The sequence below is a fragment of the Lactuca serriola genome, chromosome 8 (genome assembly GCF_051521515.1).
Source record: "Lactuca serriola cultivar US96UC23 chromosome 8, Lser_US96UC23_V15, whole genome shotgun sequence".
NCBI classification, from domain to species: Eukaryota; Viridiplantae; Streptophyta; class Magnoliopsida; order Asterales; family Asteraceae; genus Lactuca; species Lactuca serriola.
The window spans coordinates 39,828,119-39,851,822 of NC_136415.1; the positions used below are offsets into that span (position 1 = coordinate 39,828,119).

Consider the following 23,704-nt stretch of genomic DNA (forward strand, 5'->3'; position numbering starts at 1 on the left):
TATAAAGATTGGTTCATGATGCTTATTATATGGGATGTATTTGTAGCAAATTATTTATGAATTAGCAAAATAAAGAATTAATATTTGAAACATTTTTACTAAGATTACTTGTCCTACCTTCATAGAGACTATGCATAATCACGATGCTTAAAAAATTAGGTCTTCATTTACAGTTATGATCGAAACCATGAACAAAAATACCAGCTTTAGTAATCACCATGTAATTATTTGCTTCCCATAGTGGCTAAGCATTAGTCCTTAATTCAAGACAATACTCCCATAAGAAGTGAGGAAGCTATGAAAGTAACCAAAATTAACTAAAATTAGCAGCATAAAAATTGCTTTAATCATTATAAAACAACTATTTAATAACACATCAGTACACTACTCAAATCGTAACGGAAACATGTTTATCAATTTGTTTGATGGTGAATGAGCATAACGTTGTAGTGAATGAGATTGATACAGGTTATTCTAGCCCATTGGTAAAGTTGTATCAAGAGGTATGTGATCACATATTGGAAATACAAAACCTCTCTGTAATATCAATGCATTTTACTTTTCTTAATGCATATTAAACAACCTTCATGTGATATGCAAAAAGAAACAAGTTAGACAAGTTGACATTTTATTTTATGTGGTCAGTAAATGCCCATAAATGTGGAAGCACTTTGATTGGGATGAAACATACAGTGAGTGCAAACACAAGGACCGACAATGTAACTTATTATGCAACTGTGAACGATTTTTTTTTACTATATGTTTAATCATTTCCGGTGCGAGGAAACAAGCAAAACAATTATAGCCATGAAAGATTAAAATTGCTAATTCCATTTCCCTTAAAAACTGTGCATTGACTTTGATAACCAAACTAACTAATTCGTATATCAATTTTCAAATAGTTGTTTCATTTTAAATGAGAAAACAATGCAAATCAATTCAAGTATATGAAAAGTACTACCAATTACAATACAAACATGCGTCGAGTCTATGTGAAACCAAGACGGTGGATACATGAATTTTTTTTTGGTTAAAAATAGAAAATAATCATGTAATTTTTATTAGTTTATATGTTTGAGTTTTGATTTAGTTGTTGATGATGAAGAAGTTGGAGTGTAGGGACACATAGAAAATTACAATTTTTTTTACCTATATATGGATATTACGTCTAAAGTATTTTCTACCCCATTAAACCAATAAACTATTATATATATATATATATATATATATATATATATATATATATATATATATATATATATATATATATATATATATATTTAAAGTTATGAAAGATTTTAACAGTAAAGTGGTACATTTTTTTGTCAATTTTGATCCTCCAACTTACAAATTGACCATTCGCCTTTATGTTTTTGCTTACAAACAACCTTTTCACTTTGGTTTGAATTTTTCATAACCCTCACATTTTATTACATATTATTAGTATTTAGTCTTTTGGCAGAAATGGTCCCTCATTATTATTATTATTATTATTATTATTATTATTATTATTAGACAAAATTACACGATTGGTCCCTATGGTTTACCATATTTAACATTCTCTTTTTGGTTTTAAATTAATGTTTTATTTATTAGAAAATACCCACAATATAACACCTTTTTCTATCAATTTTGGTCCTCCAACTTACAACATTGACCCTTCACCTTTATGCTTTTGTTCACAAACAACCCTTTCACTTTGGTTTGAATTTTTAATAACCTTCACCTTTTATTACATATTATTAGTATTTAGCCTTTTGGCAGAAATGGTCCTTCATTATTATTATTATTATTATTATTATTATTATTATTATTATTATTATTATTATTGTTAGACAAAATTACACGATTGGTCCCTGTGGTTTACCAGATTTAACATTCTCTTTTTGGTTTTAAATTAATGTTTTATTTATTAGAAAATACACACCCAATATCATAAACCCACCCACCATCTGCCATCACCACCACCGCCGCCAAAATTACATAAATTGTCCATACAGTTTACCCATGGTGACAAATTCAGTCCCTACTACCTGAAAAGACCAAATTACCCTCACATTAACGGACAAAAAGCAACGGTATATATTTTCTGGATTGGTTTTCTGACCGCTGCCATACATGACAATAAAGTTCAATTTGTGAGACCATTCTTTATTTTCCTCATTTATTACATTAATTAATGATTTAGATTTCTTTACTTATGTAATTAGATGACATTGTTTATCTTCGTTTACTAGATTATCTTAATGCAATTTAACATGCTACTTTACTTTACAAAGCAGTACCTTCCGACCCCGGCAAGGCCGGCGAATCTTTTCTAGTTTATTATTATTATAACTATTATTCAGTATTTTGAAAAAAACTATAAATTTGGTATCTTAATAATAATGATAATCATCATGATATGATGATAAATATTAATAGTTTAATGGTACAATCTGCATGAAAAATACTTTTAACATGATGTAAATCCAATTGATTTTTAAATTTTCCACCCAAATATTATTTTAGTTGATCAAAAATAGTTTTTTTTTTTTTTTTTTTTTTTTTTTTTTTTTTTTTTTTTTTTTTTTTTTTTTAAGATTTAAGTAAAATACTTATATATAACAATGTAGTTTTTGGTAATTTTATAAATATCTTACTAGATAACCAAAATTGCCAAACACTAAACACAATAAAATTGTTTGATAGAGAATTTTATTTAATAGCAAGTGGTTCAATGTTACATGACAAGGCTGCTAAGAAAACTATTAAGGTAAAAACTATTTGTCAATTTATCTACTAATGTTGCTTTAAAAAGGACCTTAATTGCAGTATATTTAAAATTTTATAACCATAATAACAACACATTTGCATTTACCTATAGACAACAACAATTTAAAGATAGATCCATGTTATGCTTTATGTAAATATCAATTATGCATGAAACGTGGGAGCCATGGACAAGCCCGGGGTCTTGACCAGCCAATAAGGGTAAATTCGGAATTACAGGAGACAAATTTTATGCTTTTTGCCAACATAAACAATGTACTTTAGTTTTTACCCATAATAACAATGTTATTTAATTTCCTTACCCATAGTAGCAATGCATTTTCATTTCCTTGCCAATAATAACAACATACTTGGTTGTTTACCAATAACAATCAACATACTTTGAATTTCTTATTAATAACAGCTATGTACTTGTGTTTGTTCAAGATTCAGACAATAGAATGAAATACCCAAATTACATTTCATGGGCCGTGATTAGCACGGGCCTTGAACGTAACTAGTATATATATATATATATATATATATATATATATATATATATATATATATTATACTGTTATTTATTTTTGTATACATATGTGGCTTAAAACGACATTTTGTCAAAGTTTGACGACAAATACAAGCTTTGGAGCAATGACGCGTCATAACGAGTTCTTTAGGACATGGTAATAGTCGTATTTTTTTAACACATGACGTTTTTATGGTTAAATTTCAAATGTGATACTAATTTCAGCAACATCAAATGTTAAACAATATCATTGTCAAATATATCAAATGTTGGAAGGGAACTTTTAATCTAAAAATATAACGACAACAGTTTCGCCTTTATCTTATTTAATATTGTTTATTATACTTAGATTTAGATATTGATACACTGATAAATACCGATAGGAAAAATATAAATATATAATTAAAATTAATTTTGAGATAATATGTACATGGTGGTGTTGTGTGGTGTATATATGATAAATGTAATTGGTCCCATATCGAAGACGGGAGAGAAATAGTAATGTGGGGAGTGGCTATAAAAGGGAGGTTAAGGGAAATGGAAAAGGCATGATCCTTCAAAGCAAGTTTTAATGGGAAGTGATGAGTGGTCATCGCTCGCAATTAAACATGCGAGATGGGGTGTCTGCCTAAAGCTTTACGACAATTAGGCACCTCCAATTCTTTACCGTCTGATCCCTATTTTATTAGTATTATTATTTAGTTTTTACTTGTATGATTTTTTTTTATTCGAAAAATTTAATAGTTCTGTTTATGTTTTTTAAAGATTTATTTTTGTACTTCATAAATTTTATACGAACTAGTTTGGTATTTCCTTTTGAAAAGGATCCGATTTTTTTATTAAAATAATATCACTATTAATGAAATAACATTTCTTTTAGAACTTATGTTATTTCGTATATTACCAAATATTTTTTTTGCTAAATAAACGATTATTTTATAATAAACAATGAAATATATGAGTAACGATTCTTTTATAATAGATAATGAAATATATGATATACCCCTTTTCGTTAGTATGGTTATTCGGTCGATGGCTTCCTACATGCAACTTGTTTACATAAACAAAAACGTCAAAAACTTGATCTAGGTCGCATCATGGTATTGATCTTAAATGCTTAAGTCATGACAATATTGCATTTTTTAGTATGGATTGATGATGAAGAAAATAGTGACCCTTTACCTTAAGTCATGCTCTGTTTTTATATAACTTATTAGGAGATCGGGTCCATTGTTTTACCCGATCCCTTATAGGACTCTATTAACTATAAGATATACATTGTACTTTTAAGATTAGTTTATGTCTCGTAATTGTACATTTATTTTCATAGAATGCATTTTTTGAGATATGTTATCTTAGGGTTCTTGACCAATAGTTATGTGATGGTCTTAATGGTGTTCGACAATTCAGGGTGTAAGCTTTTATCATGCCAAGGTTCGATGTTAGTATTTTATGAAGACATCGACTTGAGCACACCATTAATCCCCCATAGTCCAAAGGATAAAGTTAGTCCATGAAAATTTGTCTTTGGACTTGATTGTGGTAGCAAACGAGGAGTCGTCTGTGAGTAAATTGCATTTATTAGTTGTTGTCATTAGTCACATATGTATATTCTTCGTTAACAGCATTTAATGCTTGAGCAACCCTTTTTAACCTTTGTTCATGGCTTGTTTAGACCGCCGTTCATTGTACTTTTGACAGTTCTTTCATAACTTACTCGCATGACCGTGTTAATGTCGTCAGTTCGTTATGAGGTCAACACTTGGATGCTAGACTAGTATGTCGACGTATGTAACAAATAAATATATAACCAACAAACAAATAATCATGCAGATCTAATAGATCACTACAGCATAGCAACAACCTATATACCAGGATACATAACCTAATGGGTCGACATTGATGCCTTCAACCCACAAGTACAGTGAGGAAACTCACCTCACACTCTGAACATATAGCAAAAAAGAACGTTGCTCCAAATGCAAATTCTACATGTTACCTATACTACAAACAATGACCTAAGCTCAAACTACAACTTAAAACACCCAAAATGCCCCTAGGTCACACTTGGTCAAACCTCGGGTTAAAGGTCAAAGTCAAAAAGTCAAGGAAAATCAAACTAACTGAGTACACCCTGCGTACTCCGTTACTACGTTGGGTGTAGTCGCAACTCATTTAAACCACGAGACTCTAACCCAATACGTGCAACGTACCTCTTGGTATGCCCAACATACTTCGTCTGAACCCAATCCTTCTTATTAAGTGCTCATTCCTTAAGGACTTTTCACCCAAATTAAGATCTAGACCCAAAACATCATTCTAAGTCATAAATTTTCCACCTTTTCGACTTTCCATGGCTAGAAAAGGTCAAAGAGCTAAAATCCCAACTTATTATTCCATTAAAAAATCATAACTCTTGTATGGAAGGGATAGAAGGATAAAGATCACATTTTTTTGGTTCCTAACACCTAAAAACGTCTAAAAGGACAACTCTTATGTTTAGAGTAATCCATACTAATGAACACCAAGCTTATGGGACCAAAATGAACACAAACTCAAGGCTAACAAGATCCAAGAAAATAACTCATAAAGTTTCAAACTTTATACCTCCAAGATGATTTCACTTCCTTCTTCTTCCTTCAAGAACACCAGAAATGCACTTTCAAGCTTAAAAATGCTCACACAATGGATATGGGTTTGCAAAGGACGATTTGGGAGATGGAGGTTGATGAGGGAAAGGGTTCGAGGGGACAAGAATGCTTAAATAAGGCTTAAACCCTAAAAATTAGGGTTTTCTCGTTTGTTACATACACCCGACGTAATCGTGAGTACGCACAACATACTCACATGAGGCGTGACATTCATTAACGTGCCATGGGGACCAATTTGCAACAAATTTTCGCTTTGGGTCAAAAATATAAATTTACCTGAACAATGATTCTTACAACGATCTTCCTAATACTAATAGTTTGATTCTTACAACGATCTTCCTGATACTAATAGTGGATAAAAGATCATCCGACACAACTTTATCATAATGTTGTGTCAAAGGTGGATGCGTCTATTATTTGTCTAGGGAAGAAAGTGAGTGAATCTGAATTGTTCGATGACTGAACCGAGAGTACCTTACTTTGCACATTTAGAGATCAGTTTTAATTTATAAAGTTCTAACCTTTTTGTCAAATCTTTGTTCAAATATTTTTGTGACAATTACAAGTAATCCATTTTTCATTTACTATTTTGACACAAAGTTTGACCATGAACTCCCCATGGATTCAATCCTTACTTAGCCTGCCTATCTAATGGTTTTTGTGGTTATTTTTTATTGAGACAACGACCTCGAACACTGCTACGTGTCCATTTTTTGTGGCACCAACATGTCGCAGTCGTGTTGGTCCATATCGGTATGTCGTTCGCCTTCTAGAACACTGCCACATGTCCATTTTTCATGGCGCCACGTGTCACTTTCTTATTCGGCCACATCACTCGGTCACCTGGAGGAGTCGGATACCGGACAAGGCAGTCCGGCGTGTTCTCGGAATGCCACACCATCAGACCAGCATTTTCCTGAAATCTTCAAACGGTCATAACTGTCACATACGAGCTCCGTTTTTTATGTTCTTTATATTCCTGGAATTCTCTCGATGAGCTCTACCACTTCCCTTTATACCTCAACAACTAATTCTCGCTCTATTTTAAATTCATATTTTTAGACAGATTGGACTGTTAAAGTCTATACGAAAATCATAAACCCTTCATACGAACTCCTTTCTCGACTTTTTTTATATTTACGGGTTCATATTTATGTGATCTTTAACTCTCGTTTACATTGTTTTGGCTAACCATCAACCAATTTTAATGTCGCTTTCAGTGTCACGCTCTGTTGTACTTAAACTTCGAAAAATCATCACTTCCTAATACGAAGTCAGATTTTGGCATTCTTTATATGTACACTATCTATTTTTACGACTAATAAGCAACCTATCTCTGGTTCGAATTTTACGATGTAGTTTTTCGTATAGGTTTGAACGCAAAACTTCGAACAATCATAACTTCTTTATACGAAGTCAGATTTGAGTGTTCCTTATATCTATGGAATCATCATCGAGACATTATTTTTATCCTAAATAATCATCTATCAAAATTGTTATTTTTATCGCTTAGTAATAAAAGGTTAATATAGTTCGTAACGCGTAAAACTAACAAATAATAAAATGAATATTTATTTATAATAATCACTTAAATAATCTAGCCCTAACTTATGGGCATTACAATTCTCCCCACTTAGGATGATTCTGTCCAGAAATCAAACAATAGCAAAACAACTATGGGTAATGAATCTTAAACAAATATTTGTTTGTGTATCGCATACCCACAGTACTAAATCAACTAATTTATTGGACTGATATTCATCATGGTATCCTAGGTTCTTTTATGACAACTTATCAACATGTCGACACAGTTTCATCATCAAAACATCAACTTGGTTTTTTTAAAATCTTACTATAACCCAAAATACTCTTTTTCAATGAATCTCCTCACACGACTAATCCCTTATCACTAAAGATTAATATGACAAAGTTCACGATCTTTACGAATCCGTATTTCCTTCGAGTTACAACTCAGTCTTCATCCGAGGCTCGTGCTCCTTCTCAATTTGGGTCATAGACTTAACCATATATAAGGTCTTTACTTTGGATATAGTAACAAACCAAATGGTCACACTCTAATGGTATTCCATTGCACAACACAACATATGTATAATCAAACTAGACTCATGTTTCTATGAGTCAAACTCTTATCACGAAAAACACCTTCCTTCATGTTCTAATGTGTTACAACCACATTGTAGCAAGTAACATTTATAGTTACTATCTACCTAACCCTAACGAATGTTGCAATACTTCTTTCGATCATCTCGCTCATTTCCTTCTTCAATCCCCCGACTAAAGTCGGTTATTACACATGACGTGGCTCTTTAAACCGGTCAATTAACTTCTCAAACTTATATAAATCTTACTCGATTCGTTATGACAACTAGGGTCTGAATAAAAGTCATTTTCCTAGTCATCACCATACCACATGTAATGATGGAAACAGACAAAACAAACTCAACTACTAGTGCCTTAGTAACCTTGTGACTCTATTTGTAACGACCCAATTTTCATGACCAAAAATTTCGTTTTAAAAACATTACTTTAGAAAATATTAAAAGCTAAAAACATTGTCTGATCAAATCATAACACAAGTGAACCATGTCTAAAAGCCAATTCATACATTCAATCAAAATATCAGAGTACAAATCCCAGTGAAGCTCGTAAATGCGGAAACCGGAGAGTGTGTGTGTGTGACATGCTGCTACTGCGCCGGCTCCTTTCCCCTAGCTGAGGAGGTACCTGAAACCAAAACTGAAGACTGTAAGCACAAAGCTTAGTGAGTTCCCCCGTCGTACCACATACCATACAAACACGTAACATACATACTGCCAGGCTATTCTGGGGTGCCTGACTACCCGGTACGGCCGTTCTGGGGTGCCGTCCTACCCGTGTCAAGCCATTCTGGGGTGCTGACTACCCGTGTCAATCCATTCTGGGGTGCTGACTACCCGTCGGTCCTAACAACCGACCACAGGGACTGGTCCCCTCATACTACCTCTATCGCATATAACATAACAAGCCAGCATGCAAACATATCATCATATACTGTCAGACGTATCTGGGGTGTCTAACTACCCTTCGGTCCTAACAACCGAACTCGACTACTATCACATACAACGTATCATGCTAGCATATAACATATCAGGTAGTAGTAAACCTAGATGATATCACAAAGACAATCATCTACCATACGTCTCCTACTGGTGGGTCGGCGTTGTGGCCTTAGACCCACCGCTACTGAAAGGTAACTCACCTCTAAGTAGCTGTTGATCTGATCGGGAACTGACTGCCTACTGCTGCTCCGGAAATCCTCCGGCTGCAATTCCCATAATATACCCAATCAAACACTGCGCACTGACCTTTGGGTAAAAAGACCATTTTACCCCTGACCATGCCCTAAGTCAAAGTCAGAGTCAACTTTCAGTTGACCCGACTCGCCGAGTTGGCTTTCCAACTCGCCGAGTCCCTATCCAAACGACTGCCCTGAATCCCGATCCTACCCGTCGAGTTAGGCGACGACTCGACGGGTTTACCTTCTTAACCAATATTCAAGTCCTTCATCCTACTCGCCGAGTTGTATGAACAACTCGTCGAGTTCATCTTCATCCGATGAACACTGATGCTAAGACTCGCCGAGTTGTATGAACAACTCGCCGAGTCTGTTCTTGATCTAAGGAGATTGCCTTGAACTCGCCGAGTCAGGGCATTGACTCGCCGAGTACCTCCATAGATGAGTTAAGCTTCCGACTCACTGAGTCACACCCCGTGACTCACTGCTCACTCGACACTACGAAAAGGGGACAAACTCGGAGACTCGCGAACAGACTCGCCGAGTCGTTGCCATGCATCCACTAAATACACAGATTTGCTCGATTCCAGTCCATGCCATTCACATATCTGGACTTCTAGGACACGAATCACACGTAAAGTTTCCAACTTTACGTGTGGATATTCACCAATATGGATTTTAGGGCTCAAAATGTCTCAAAAGGGTAGATCTAGGGCTAACAAGCAACATGGGGCCATAAAGCTAACAGATCTGAGCTCCTGGAGCTCAATCTTGCCTAGATCCAGAGGCCAAACAACTTATTACGACATACAATGCACATACAAGCTTGGGGATTTGACCAAGAAGGACCCAAATGAAGTTTTAAGCATAGAATCAAGGGGAAAACGGGTTATACCTCAAAGGAACTGCTGGAAGAACACAAATAATGCCTGGATGGCTTCCCTTCTTCTGGATCTACTTCCTTCCTTCTTCCAAACCTTCAAAAACACACACACTAACCTCAAACTCTCAAAGAATAGCTTAGAACGAGAGATACAGGGCTTTAAGGGTCAATGTGGGCCGGATTGGGGCTGATAAGTCCTTTAAATAGGGTGCAAACCCCTGAAACTTAGGGTTTCATCCAACAACTATGACTCGCCGAGTCCAGGATATGGACTCGCCGAGTCGCCAACTTAAACGTGTCCCGGGTCCCGCATCCACTCGGCGAGTCAGACCTATGACTCGCCGAGTCCAAGGCTAAAAGAAAGGAAATACTCAAATAACATTTACGTACCAGGAACCGGGTGCTACAAATCTCCCCCACTTATTTTAGACTTCGTCCTCGAAGTCTGCTGCTCGATCCTGAAACAGCTCGGGATAATGCTCCATCATCTCGTCCACCGGCTCCCAAGTTCATTCCGAACCCTTGCGTGCTGCCATTGCACCTTCACTAGCTCCACCTTCTTGTTCCTCAAATCCTTCGACTTCCTGTCGAGGATTGCGACTGGGTGCTCAATGTAATTCAGGCTGTCATCAACCTGAATATCCTCCAAAGGTACTACTGCAGAATCGTCCACTAGGTACTACTGCAGAATCCTCCAAAGGTACTACTGCAGAATCGTCCACCCGGGCTACGACCCTGAACGGTCCGATGAATCGCGGGCCCAACTTGCCCCGCTTCCTGAATCGAATGACGCCTTTCCACGGCGACACCTTCAGGAGAACCATATCCTCGACCTGAAACTCCAAATCGGATCGACGCTTGTCGGCATAACTTTTCTGCTGACTCTGAGCAGTCTGAAGCCTGCTCCGGACCTGCTGGATCCTCTCGGTCATCTTGAGCACCACTTCGGTGCTCCCCATGACCCTCTGACCAACTTCACTCCAGCATATCGGGGTCCTACACCTCCGCCCGTACAACATCTCGAAGGGAGGGCGGTCGATACTCGCGTGATAGCTGTTGTTGTAGGAGAACTCGACCAGGGGAAGATAGGTATCCCAGCTACCACCGAAATCTAGCATGCACGCTCGCAGCATATCCTCCAGAGTCTGGATGGTCCGCTCGCTTTGCCCATCCGTCTGCGGGTGAAAGGCAGTGCTAAAATGCAGACGAGTGCCCAACTCGTCATGGAATCTCTTCCAAAACCTGGAAGTAAAACGCACATCCCTGTCCGAGATCACCGATACTGGCACCCAATGCCGTGCCACAATCTCTCTGATATAGATGTCGGCCAATTTCTCGGCCGATATGCTCTTCTGAATCAGAATAAAGTGAGCACTCTTGGTCAATCTATCCACGATGACCCAAATCGAATCCACTCCACGTGCGGTCCTGGGAAGTTTCGTGATAAAATCCATCGTGATATCTTCCCATTTCCACAGTGGAATATCCAACGGCTGCATCTTGCCATGCGGTCTCTGATGTTCGGCATTGACCTTCCTGCAAGTCAAACATCGCTCGACATACCATGCCACATCCCGCTTCATGCAGGGCCACCAATAGTCTAGACGAAGATCCCTATACATCTTCGGCGCCCCGGGATGAATAGAGAATCGGGACTTGTGCGCCTCCTCCATCAAAATCTGGCGCACGCCTCCGTGATACGGCACCCACACCCTACGGTGTAGTGTCAAAAGTCCTCGGCTATCATAATCAAAGGAGGAAGCCTGACCCACCACACGCTCGCTCTTCCGATGCTCCTCCTTGATAGCCTCCTGTTGAGCCTCCCGAATCTGCTCCAACAGGGGAGTCACCACGGTCATCCTCATGCAAACGTCCCTGATCGGCGCCGCCTTGCGGCTAAGCGCATAGGCCACCACATTGGCCTTCCCCGGGTGGTAAAGGATCTCACAATCATAATCCTTCACCACGTCCAACCATCGACGCTGCCTCATGTTCAGATTCGGCTGATCCATGAGGTACCTCAAACTCTTGTGGTCCGTGTAGATGGTACATCGAACCCCGTAGAGGTAATGCCGCCAAATCTTGAGGGCAAAGACCACCGCCCCCAACTCCAAATCGTGCGTCGGATAGTTCGCCTCGTGAGGCTTGAGCTGCCTCGAAGCGTAGGCAATGACATGCCCCCTCTGCATCAGTACCGCACCCAACCCAGAAATGGACGCATCACAATAAACCACAAAATCCTCTACGCCCTCTGGCAGGGCTAAGATCGGTGCCTCACACAATCTCTGTCTCAGCGTCTCAAATGCAGCCTGCTGCTCGGGTCCCCACCGAAAGACCACGGCTTTCTTCGTTAGCCGCGTTAGGGGTACGACTATCTTGGAGAAATCCTGGATAAATCTCCGATAGTAGCCTGCCAATCCCAGGAAACTCCGAATCTCAGATGGAGACTTCGGAACCTCCCATCTCATCACGGCCTCGACCTTGGCCGGATCGACCAGAATCCCGTTCTGGTTGACGAGGTGTCCTAGAAATTGCACCTCGCGTAACCAAAACTCACACTTGGAGAACTTGGCATACAAGCTCTCCCTCCTCAGGGTCTCTAACACCTCTCTCAGATGCTCCTCATGTTCCTCCCGAGTCTTGGAATAAACCAAGATGTCATCGATGAAGACTATCACAGACCGATCCAGCATCGGTCTGCATACGCGGTTCATGAGGTCCATGAACGCGGCAGGAGCATTGGTGAGCCCAAACGGCATCACCACAAACTCATAATGGCCATAGCGTGTCCGAAACGCGGTCTTCTGCATATCCTCCTCCCTGACCCTCATCTGATGATAACCCGAACGCAAATCAATCTTGGAGAACCAAGATGCTCCCTGAAGCTGGTCAAAGAGGTCATCAATCCTCGGAAGCGGGTAACGGTTCTTCACTGTTACCTTGTTCAGCTCCCGATAATCTATACACATCCGATGCGACCCGTCCTTCTTCTTCACAAACAGAATCGGAGCTCCCCAAGGCGAACTGCTCGGACGAATAAATCCCTTGTCTAGCAGCTCCTGCAGCTGCGTAGACAACTCCTGCATCTCGGGAGGAGCCAACCGATACGGTGCCTTGGCTATCGGAGCCGCACCAGGAACAAGGTCAATCCTGAACTCCACCTGTCGCTCCAGAGGTATCCCAGGAAGCTCCTCTGGGAAAACATCTGCAAAGTCTTGGACCACCGGAACCTCGCTCACTGTCGACTTACCCGCCTCCCGGGTATCCATCACATACGCGACATATCCTGCGCATCCCTGCTGAAGGTAGCGCCTAGCCCTCGCTGCTGAACATACAGCGGGTCCACACTGGGGCCTCTCTCCATGAATCACTAACTCTCCCCCACTTGGGGTCCTGACCAGCACTAGCTGCTGCGTGCAATCTATCACAGCCCCATTAGGGCTCAGCCAATCCATGCCTATAATCACCTTGTTCCCACGCAACGGTATGGGAACCAAATCTACCAAATAGCGCTCCTCGAACAAACACAACATGCAATCTCGAAATACCATCGATGCTCGCACCGATCGATCATCAGCAATCTCCACCTCCAAAGGGCAATCTAACTCGCCTGATGGCTCATGAAACTTCTTGCTAAGTGCAAGGGAAACAAATGATCGGGACGCACCCGAATCAAATAACACATGAACTGGGAGGCCGTTCACATGGAACGATCCTAATGCATACGTATACATACAGAGCACATATCAATAACATAACATTATAAAAATAAGATAGAGGGAAAGAATCATACCCGTCACCACATCGGGTGCGGTGCATGCCTCCTCGGTAGTCAGCTGAAATGCTCGGCTTCTCACCACTGGAGCCTCTGACTTGCCCTGCCGGCCATCCGTGATCCGCAGGGTCGCTGGAGCTGGCGCCTTCACCGGCGCTGAAACTATCAACTAGGGGCAATTGGCCTTCTTGTGGCCCCTCTGGTTGCAGTGAAAACACAGCAACTCTGATGTCTGAATAACTGCTGCCGAAGCAGTGCAATCCCTGCTGATGTGCCCGGACTTGCCGCACTTGTAGCAGCCTGATGATCCCATCATGCACGCCCCCTCGTGCGGCCTGCCGCATTTCCTGCAGCGGTTCGGTCCTGACTGGCCTTTCGGCCTACCATCTGATCCCTTGGGCTTCTTCCCCGAAGCCCCTCCTGCCTGTCCCTCCTCCAATTTCCGTTTTCGTATGTGCTCCAAATCTATCTCCCTCTCCCTCGCCCTGGCAATCATAGAGTCCAAGGTAGGGCAAGCCGAAAAGCTAACATGCTCCCGGATGTCAGCTCGTAGCATATCATGGTAACGAGTCCTCCTCATGTCCTCGTCACCGGCATACTGGGGCACCAACAAAGCCCTCTCCCGGAACTTGGTGGTGATCTCCGCCACAGTCTCTGTCGTCTGTCTCATGTCAAGAAACTCCCTGGCCAGCTGCTGAAGCTCGACCGCCAACGCAAACTCTGCCCTGAACCTGGTCACAAAGTCCGACCAGGTCATGGCCTCGATAGCTGAGGCTCCCAACGAGTCACCCACTGACTCCCACCAATTCCGGGCTCGGTCCCGTAAACATCCTGCTGCATACCTCACCTTCGACCCCTCGGGGCAGAAGCTAGTCAACTGGGCAGACTCGATGTCTGCAATCCATCGCCTGGCAGCAATGGGGTCTTTCACCCCATGGAAATCCGGCGCACCACTGCCCCTAAAGTCCTTAAAGGACAGTGTGCGAGACCCCGACTGGCCAGATGCCATGTCGCTCCTGAACGCCCTGAGGCGATCCTCCATCAACTCGATGATCCCTTCCTTGATCGACCCGAAGATAATGGGAGTCGACTCAAGGATGCCCCTGGTAATCTTTGACGCGATGAACTCGCGTAGTCTCTCATCAACCGGCTCGGAACCTGATCCCGAACCTGACCCCTCTCCTGAACCGCCATTTACCGGCCTCGATCGAAGTACCACCATTCTGCAATACATCACAACAATCATTAGTGATACTGATACTCCCTGAGGGATCACATCTACTTACAAGTTCCCTGGTATTATCTTGGCCATCGTTGGTTCGGGTACGGATCCTCTGCTTTCAGTAGTATGGGCCCATACTACCTTCCACATCTATCCGTACCTTCTTCAAGGAATGCCTCGACTCCACCAGATCCCTTTCACTACTGCTGATTACTGCTATACTCATCCTAGGCTTGCCCTAGGGAAATCTCTAGTTCCACTCTAACCAGTCCTCAGCTGCTGCAGGCCTCCTTGTAATGCCAGTTAGCCATTACCCGAATACCATCACATGTGACGAGGCTCAGATAGTCCTTCGAGTATCGGACTCGTCCCTACAACGGTTGGACTCAAATAAGAGCTGCACAGTAGGATCAAATCCGGCACTCTAAGATTATTCAACCCTAATCACATGTGACGTGACGCATTCGCCTAATGGCTAACTCCCATTATTCAGAGTCCCACGAAGCACGAAGCAAGCAGCATTCAGATAAGGGTAACAATCTCAATTAACTCTATCCACTTTCAGGAACTGAGCTAGCATAAAGTGCTAAGCTCATACTACCAGGCATAACCTAATCAGGCTATCCTACTTACTATCTACTCAATAACTAGCATGCAGGTTCTCATACAACTGAAACACATTAAGCAGGCACATCAGGCATCACTCCTAGATCCTTAGTCCTATTCTAGCATGCTGTTCTACAAAAGCTGATAAACATAACGTAAACTTGTATGGATACTTTGGGGATACTTACTTGAGCTCGGCCGGTCGCGCACATCACACACTTCGTTCCTTCTCAAAACTCTTTTCTCAATTTTAGAAAACATTTTCTTTTAGAAAATCTTTTAATCCCTCGATTTGAGTTCAGACACTCCCGAAGGTGTGTCCGAATCCCTCAAACCAGGGCTCTGATACCAACTTGTAACGACCCAATTTTCATGACCAAAAATTTCGTTTTAAAAACATTACTTTAGAAAATAAATGCTAAAAACATTGTCTGATCAAATCATAACACAAGTGAACCATGTCTAAAAGCCAATTCATACATTCAATCAAAATATCAGAGTACAAATCCCAGTGAAGCTCGTAAATGCGGAAACCGGAGAGTGTGTGTGTGTGACATGCTTCTACCGCGCCGGCTCCTTTCCCCTAGCTGAGGAGGTACCTGAAACCAAAACTGAAGACTGTAAGCACAAAGCTTAGTGAGTTCCCCCGTCGTACCACATACCATACAAACACGTAACATACCTACTGCCAGGCTATTCTGGGGTGCCTGACTACCCGGTACGGCCGTTCTGGGGTGCCGTCCTACCCGTGTCAAGCCATTATGGGGTGCTGACTACCCATGTCAAGCCATTTTGGGGTGCTGACTACCCGTGTCAAGCCATTCTGGGGTGCTGACTACCCGTGTCAAGCCATTCTGGGGTGCTGACTACCCGTCGGTCCTAACAACCGACCACAGGGACTGGTCCCCTCATACTACCTCTATCGCATATAACATAACAAGCCAGTATGCAAACATATCATCATATACGGTCAGACGTATCTGGGGTGTCTGACTACCCTTCGGTCCTAACAACCGAACTCGACTACTATCACATACAACGTATCATGCTAGCATATAACATATCAGGTAGTAGTAAACCTAGATGATATCACAAAGACAATCATCTACCATACGTCTCCTACTGGTGGGTCGGCGTTGTGGCCTTAGACCCACCGCTACTGGAAGGTAACTCACCTCGAAGTAGCTGTTGATCTGATCGGGAACTGACTGCCTACTGCTGCTGCTGCTGCTGCTCCGGAAATCCTCCGGCTGCAATTCCCACAATATACCCAATCAAACACTGCGCACTGACCTTTGGGTAAAAAGACCATTTTACCCCTGACCATGCCCTAAGTCAAAGTCAGAGTCAACTTTCAGTTGACCCGACTCGCCGAGTTGGCTTTCCAACTCGCCGAGTCCCTATCCAAACGACTGCCCTGAATCCCGATCCTACCCGTCGAGTTAGGCGACGACTCGACGGGGTTACCTTCTTAACCAATATTCAAGTCCTTCATCCTACTCGCCGAGTTGTATGAACAACTCGTCAAGTTCATCTTCATCCGATGAACACTGATGCTAAGACTCGCCGAGTTGTATGAACAACTCGCCGAGTCTGTTCTTGATCTAAGGAGATTGCCTTGAACTCGCCGAGTCAGGGCATTGACTCGCCGAGTACCTCCATAGATGAGTTAAGCTTCCGACTCACTGAGTCACACCCCGTGACTCACTGCTCACTCGACACTACGAAAAGGGGACAAACTCGGAGACTCGCGAACAGACTCGCCGAGTCATATGAACGACTCGCCGAGTCGTTGCCATGCATCCACTAAATACACAGATTTGCTCGATTCTAGTCCATGTCATTCACAGATCTGGACTTCTAGGACACGAATCACACGTAAAGTTTCCAACTTTACGTGTGGATATTCACCAATATGGATTTTAGGGCTCAAAATGTCTCAAAAGGGTAGATCTAGGGCTAACAAGCAACATGGGGCCATAAAGCTAACAGATCTGAGCTCCTGGAGCTCAATCTTGCCTAGATCTAGAGGCCAAACATCTTATTACGACATACAATGCACATACAAGCTTGGGGATTTGACCAAGAAGGACCCAAATGAAGTTTTAAGCATAGAATCAAGGGGAAAACGGGTTATACCTCAAAGGAACTGCTGGAAGAACACAAATAATGCCTGGATGGCTTCCCTTCTTCTGGATCTACTTCCTTCCTTCTTCCAAACCTTCAAAAACACACACACAAACCTCAAACTCTCAAAGAATAGCTTAGAACGAGAGATACAGGGCTTTAAGGGTCAATGGGGGCCGGCTTGGGGCTGATAAGTCCTTTAAATAGGGTGCAAACCCCTGAAACTTAGGGTTTCATCCAACAGCTATGACTCGCCGAGTCCAGGATATGGACTCGCCGAGTCGCCAACTTAAACGTGTCCCGGGTCCCGCATCCACTCGGCGAGTCGGACCTATGACTCGCCGAGTCCAAGGCTAAAAGAAAGGAAATACTCAAATAACATTTACGTACCAGGAACCGGGTGCTACACTATTTGATCCAAGTGTGAGTCTTGTGTTGTGGGTAGTATAGACCTCTACTACCTTCCACACATATTCATACTCGTTCCAAGAATTTTCTGGTAGTCTCCAATTCACTATATCACTAAGCAACTAATCACACAAAAGTGTTTTCAAACAAGTACATACAACAATTTCTCCAAAAATCAACTAGGGATTTTACATATCTATCAAGCACATCTTGGCTTTCCCATACTTGCCTTTTAGGATCCTTCTCATGCATATGTATGATCTAGCATGTTCTAATACTTTTCCTAGGTCACTAGTAATTTTCACTTCCAAGCTCTTCATATAAATTCTTTCTCAAGTGTTGTCTAGTCTACAAGGTACACTATAGTAGAATTTATTCTAGCGGTATGGAGAAAAACACTCTCTAACTACTTGTATCATCTTTTAACTCATGCAAGTCACCATACATATCGTTCTATTTCTTCATTTCATAATCCTTCCATGACATCGTTTGTAACACTCGGTTTTGAAAGTGTTTCGTTGCTCGGGGTTACGGCCCAATCATCAATTGTCATAAGGATTAGGGCCTTAGGAGAGGAAGGATTTGGCCCACTTCGGATGTGGGTGTCATGGTATAAGTGGTCCAAGTATTCGATTGTGCCTTCAAAAGCCAAGGGTATAATCGTAATTTGATATCTCGGTCTTTTGTGGGTTTTGGATTTTTTTTTCCGGGAGGTTTTAAGGCTTGGGTGTGTTGTTAGGAGCGTAAGGCTTCTCGACACCTTTTCGTGGATATAAGGATCATCGAAATCAGAGTTATACTGAGAGAGTTATGGTTTTCGGAAGAATTAGGGTTTGGGGAAAACCCTAGTACGCAGGGCGTAGCATTGATACGCGCAGAGTAGGCGCGAGGGTTAGGTCGGGGTGCGAGACCTCGTACATTGGGCGTACAAGGTGGTATGCGGGGGATACGGTCAGATCTTGAAAACCCTAATTATAGGGATAAGAGATATATAAAGAGCACAATGTCCTTAAAGATCAGCCTCCCTCTCACCCTTAGACAACTTTCACGAAACCCTAATCCCTCCTTGTGTGTTCTTGGAGCTTATAAGGCCATTAGAAGAGCATGTTGGTGTTTTTGAAGAAGGTGTTCACTCTTGAAGATTTATTGGAGAAGATTGAGCTTTTAGATCCAACACCTCATCAACTTTTGGCTCTCATTTGAGGTATAAAGTCTTGAACTTGGTGGTTATTCTCTTAGGTCTCTTTTAGATTGGGTTTATAGACTCTTTTGATCCCATGGATGAAGTCCCTTGTGTCCATGTCGTTTTGGAACTTAGAGTTTCCATTCTCAATGTTATTTGAGTTCAAGAATCATAAAGTTGCCATTTTTGGGGTTGAAATCCACCCATGCATGAGTTAAGGTCACTTTCATGCTAAGTCACCAAGTCAGTGACTCTATAGGTCAAGACGTTAAGTAGAGCTCATATCTGTGATTTGGTCCCTTGGTTTGAAGCATTAAGTGCTTAATAGAAAAACAGAATTAACATAGGAGTACGTTGGGCGTACAGGCTGGTACGCACAACGTACATGTCACAAACCCAGTACGCGTTGCGTACAATTGAGTACGCCTTACATACTCAGTTAGAGTGGGCTTCGCACATGTGGGCTTCGGTTTAGGCCATTCATTGGACTTTACTACTTTGGGCCTTTGTAGGTCATCAGAAATCAGATATTTTGGGCTAAGAATATGTTTGGGATTTAGGATAAGGCCCATTAGAGGGGTTGTCCCAATTTAGAAGAGTGGTCCATTAGTGGGCCACTAGTGGACTTAGTTGTGAATCTTGTTGGGCCAGGGGTAAAATGGTCATTTTACCCCAAGTATGGATTATGGATCATGGTTTGGGACCTGATGGCTAATTGGGTGATATTTTGGTATTGATAGATGGAGGAATTGTCAGGGCACCAACTAAGGATTTCGTGCAGTGAGCTTCAACATTCAAGGTGAGTTTCCTCCTGTTTGAACGACTTGAAGGCACAAATGCCAGCCTATATTTATGATTGTATGTTTTCTGGACTAAGGTCCGATGTCGGGCGGTGCCCGATGTATGTTTATATGTTTTCCGGATTACGATCCGATGTTGGGCGGTGCCCGAGGAATGTTGGTATGCTTGATGTCTTCATGATTCTTGCATGTGTCTGTATTTGTATGTTTTCGGATTACAGTCCGATGTTGGGCGATGCCCGAGGAATGTCTGTATGCTTTCCGGATAACGGTTCGATGTTGGATGGGGCCCGATGAATGTTTATATGTATGTTTCCAGACTACAGTTCGATGCCAGGTGGCACCCGATGACTATGTGCATGTTTAGTTATACCTGTTATCTATGTGATACTTGTATGTGCCTGGTTAGGGAAGTGAGTATGGAGGGGGTCCCTGCGCACTACCTGAAACCGAACCGGCTTGGTAGAAAAAACCGAACCGAACCAAACCGTGTGAAGACGGGTAACCACGGTTCGGTTCACGGATACCCACTAAATATAAACGTCAAATTCAAACAAAACTACAAACTCTATTTCAACCTTTTTTTTTATCAAAATAAGCAAGGTAGACTTCAAAAACATGATGACGTCAAATAATATTCATTATAATATTTATAATAACTATTATAATAAAAATAACACGAAAACATGATGAATGTGAAAATGGAAACTGAAAATTGGCAATGGCCATTACCGGATCATGCTTAAGGATAAATTTTGTTATGTCAACCATCCTAACCATCAAAAAGTATTATATATCGTGACTAAAAAATATTACAAGCATACAATTAAGATCTTTAATATTTTTATTATGTTTTATATTTATACTAATAATATATATCATTATTATTTATTTATTTGTTTATTTGTTTATTGCATATTCACTTTCTCTTCGTGACTAAAAAATATTACAGGCATACAATTAAGATCTTTAATATTTTTATTATGTTTTATATCTATACTAATAATATATATCATTATTATTTATTTATTTGTTTATTTGTTTATTGCATCTTCACTCTCTCTTTTGGAAATAATGCTTGAATATATATATATATATATATATATATATATATATATATATATATATATATATATATATATATATATATATATATATATATATAACGGTTCGGTTCGGGTATCCGTGGATACCTAAATATTAAAACCGAAACCGACCCATAGATAGTCGGTTTTTTTGGTTTCGTTTTTTTTTTATTTCGGTTAATTTCGGTTCAGGTTTTTCCGGTTTTGGATTGACTGGATCGGCTCGGGTTTTCGGTTTTGCGGTTTTTTTGAACACCCCTAGGTAAGACGGTAACAAACCTTAAACTTCTTCAAGTAATAGCAGTTTTGGTAAGCAACCTAAAGCATGCTATATTATTTATCAATCAACACATATTAGCATATAAGGCATCTCTCCTAATATGCTACTACACATCATATCGATTAAGGTATTAAACCTAAGGTATGTTATAAAATAATTTTCATGAGCACATAATCTTAATTATGGTCAACGCCTTAAGGTATTCTAGTACTATTTAGATATACAACCTAATATACACAACCTAAGATATACTAGACACACGCCTTATCATCATCGCTTATCACTCTAAGTTTAAGTCTAGAAATCCTCATAATTTCCTAAATCGCTTAAACTAATGCTCTGATATCAATTGTAACATCCTAATTTTCAAAACAAAAAAAAAATTTGCGCTTTCAAAAATCATTTTTTTTTGCAGAAAATTCGAGTAAGGCACAACATTTTGAGTACTAATAAATGTCTCAAAATAATAAAACTTTAAGGATGTCATAATCGATACACATCATGTGTTAAAGCGTAAAAACCTAATGGTCTTGAACATTATTGTAGGTATCAGTGGCGGAGCCAGGGTCAAAGTAAGTTCGGTTTCTCGGTTTTCCAAACTCGGTTTCGGGTTTAAACCTAAACCCATTCGAAAGTTTAACTTTTGAGAATTGAGAAGTTTGTCTTGCTTATATAACATGTGTATGATCCATGTTTCATGTTATGATTGATGTGAGACAATTTTAGAATTAAAAAAAACAAGTTGAAAAACTGATAAACAAAATAAAATAGGAACCTTAAAGTTAAAAGTTCAACGCTTTACCACTTTGACAACACAATATTTGTGTTTAACTTTCACAACATCATAATATAATAAGTATAATCCATATAAAGCTATATAAAAGAAACTGTGAAAATGAAAGAAAATAAATATTTATAAGAAAATATGAACTTGCAACCTCCCGAAATACATCCTAACACCTTAACCGTCTAAACCAACTACAACTTGTGTAATTATCTCGCTAAACATATTAATATTATGTATATATACACTACATAAAACAGGTTTTTTCTAAAAAAATTATAGTACTAAATTTTTTTGAGGGGCATCCTGATATCTATTGTGGATCCACCCCTGCTACATATTATAGGATGATTTATTTCTTCTGTTTTTTCTCGTATTTGGTATTTTTGTACTGATACGTTGTCAAAATTAGAATCTCTTAGATTCATCATATGAAAGTTACGTTATTTGAGAGTAATATCGTCGACTTGTCATTTTAATCATTAAAATATAAAAAAAAACTTAAAATGAAAAAAAAATTAAGAGCCTATTTAATGCTCTTTTTAAATTTATTAAGAAATGCGTTTTTCATGTTTAAAAAGTTATCTCTTTTTACGACCTTAATAAAAAACTACTTTTTTAAATCTGCGTGGACTTTTGTATGAGATAAAATATAAAGGCAGTAATCGATTCAAAATGCTATTAGGGCCCATGATTTGAAAAAAATATTTTCAAATCTGCATTGAGTTGAGACCCAAATCACTATAAAGGCCCAATTCATGGGCCCATTAGTTGATAGTTCATGCGAGTCTTAAATTATGTTAAATTCCAAAATACAATCTGTGTTTATTACATTATAGAATTTGTCTCAGTATAAAAAATGTCATAATAAATTGAATCCAATAAGCAACAAATATGTCATCTAAAATTAGTCAATTTAAAATACTACCGTTTTTGGACAAAAATGTAAAACTTGGAATACTTAAATATCAACATCATTGACTTTCAATGACTTGATAATATTGAATGTGAAAATATTATAAAACATCATTGAAATTATTGGTAATAACTGATTTTTAACATATGAATGACGTTTTAATGTTTAATTTCAAAATGATACTAAATTCAGCAAAGTCAAATGTTTTAAAACAATATCATTGTCAAATAATTAAACTGTTAAAGGAACTTTAAATCTGAAAACATAACAACGAAATAGCCTTTATTTTACTCAAAAAACATTTGTTATATTTAGATTTATTCACATGTGTGTTTGACATGAAGTTTTTATCTTTTAAAAATGTAGAAAAAAAAAGTTTCGTTTGTCACAAGAATTTATTATTATTATT

The 23,704-nt window shown here is 39.8% G+C and overlaps 1 non-coding gene across 1 annotated transcript; it reads left to right on the plus strand.

Moving 5' to 3' along the window:
- The first annotated feature begins 3,853 nt into the window (after positions 1-3,853).
- Positions 3,854-3,958, plus strand: LOC145071737 (small nucleolar RNA Z279/snoR105/snoR108). Its single transcript, XR_013690746.1, has one exon. It is a non-coding gene; the product is annotated as a small nucleolar RNA Z279/snoR105/snoR108 (small nucleolar RNA).
- Positions 3,959-23,704: the final 19,746 nt, after the last annotated feature.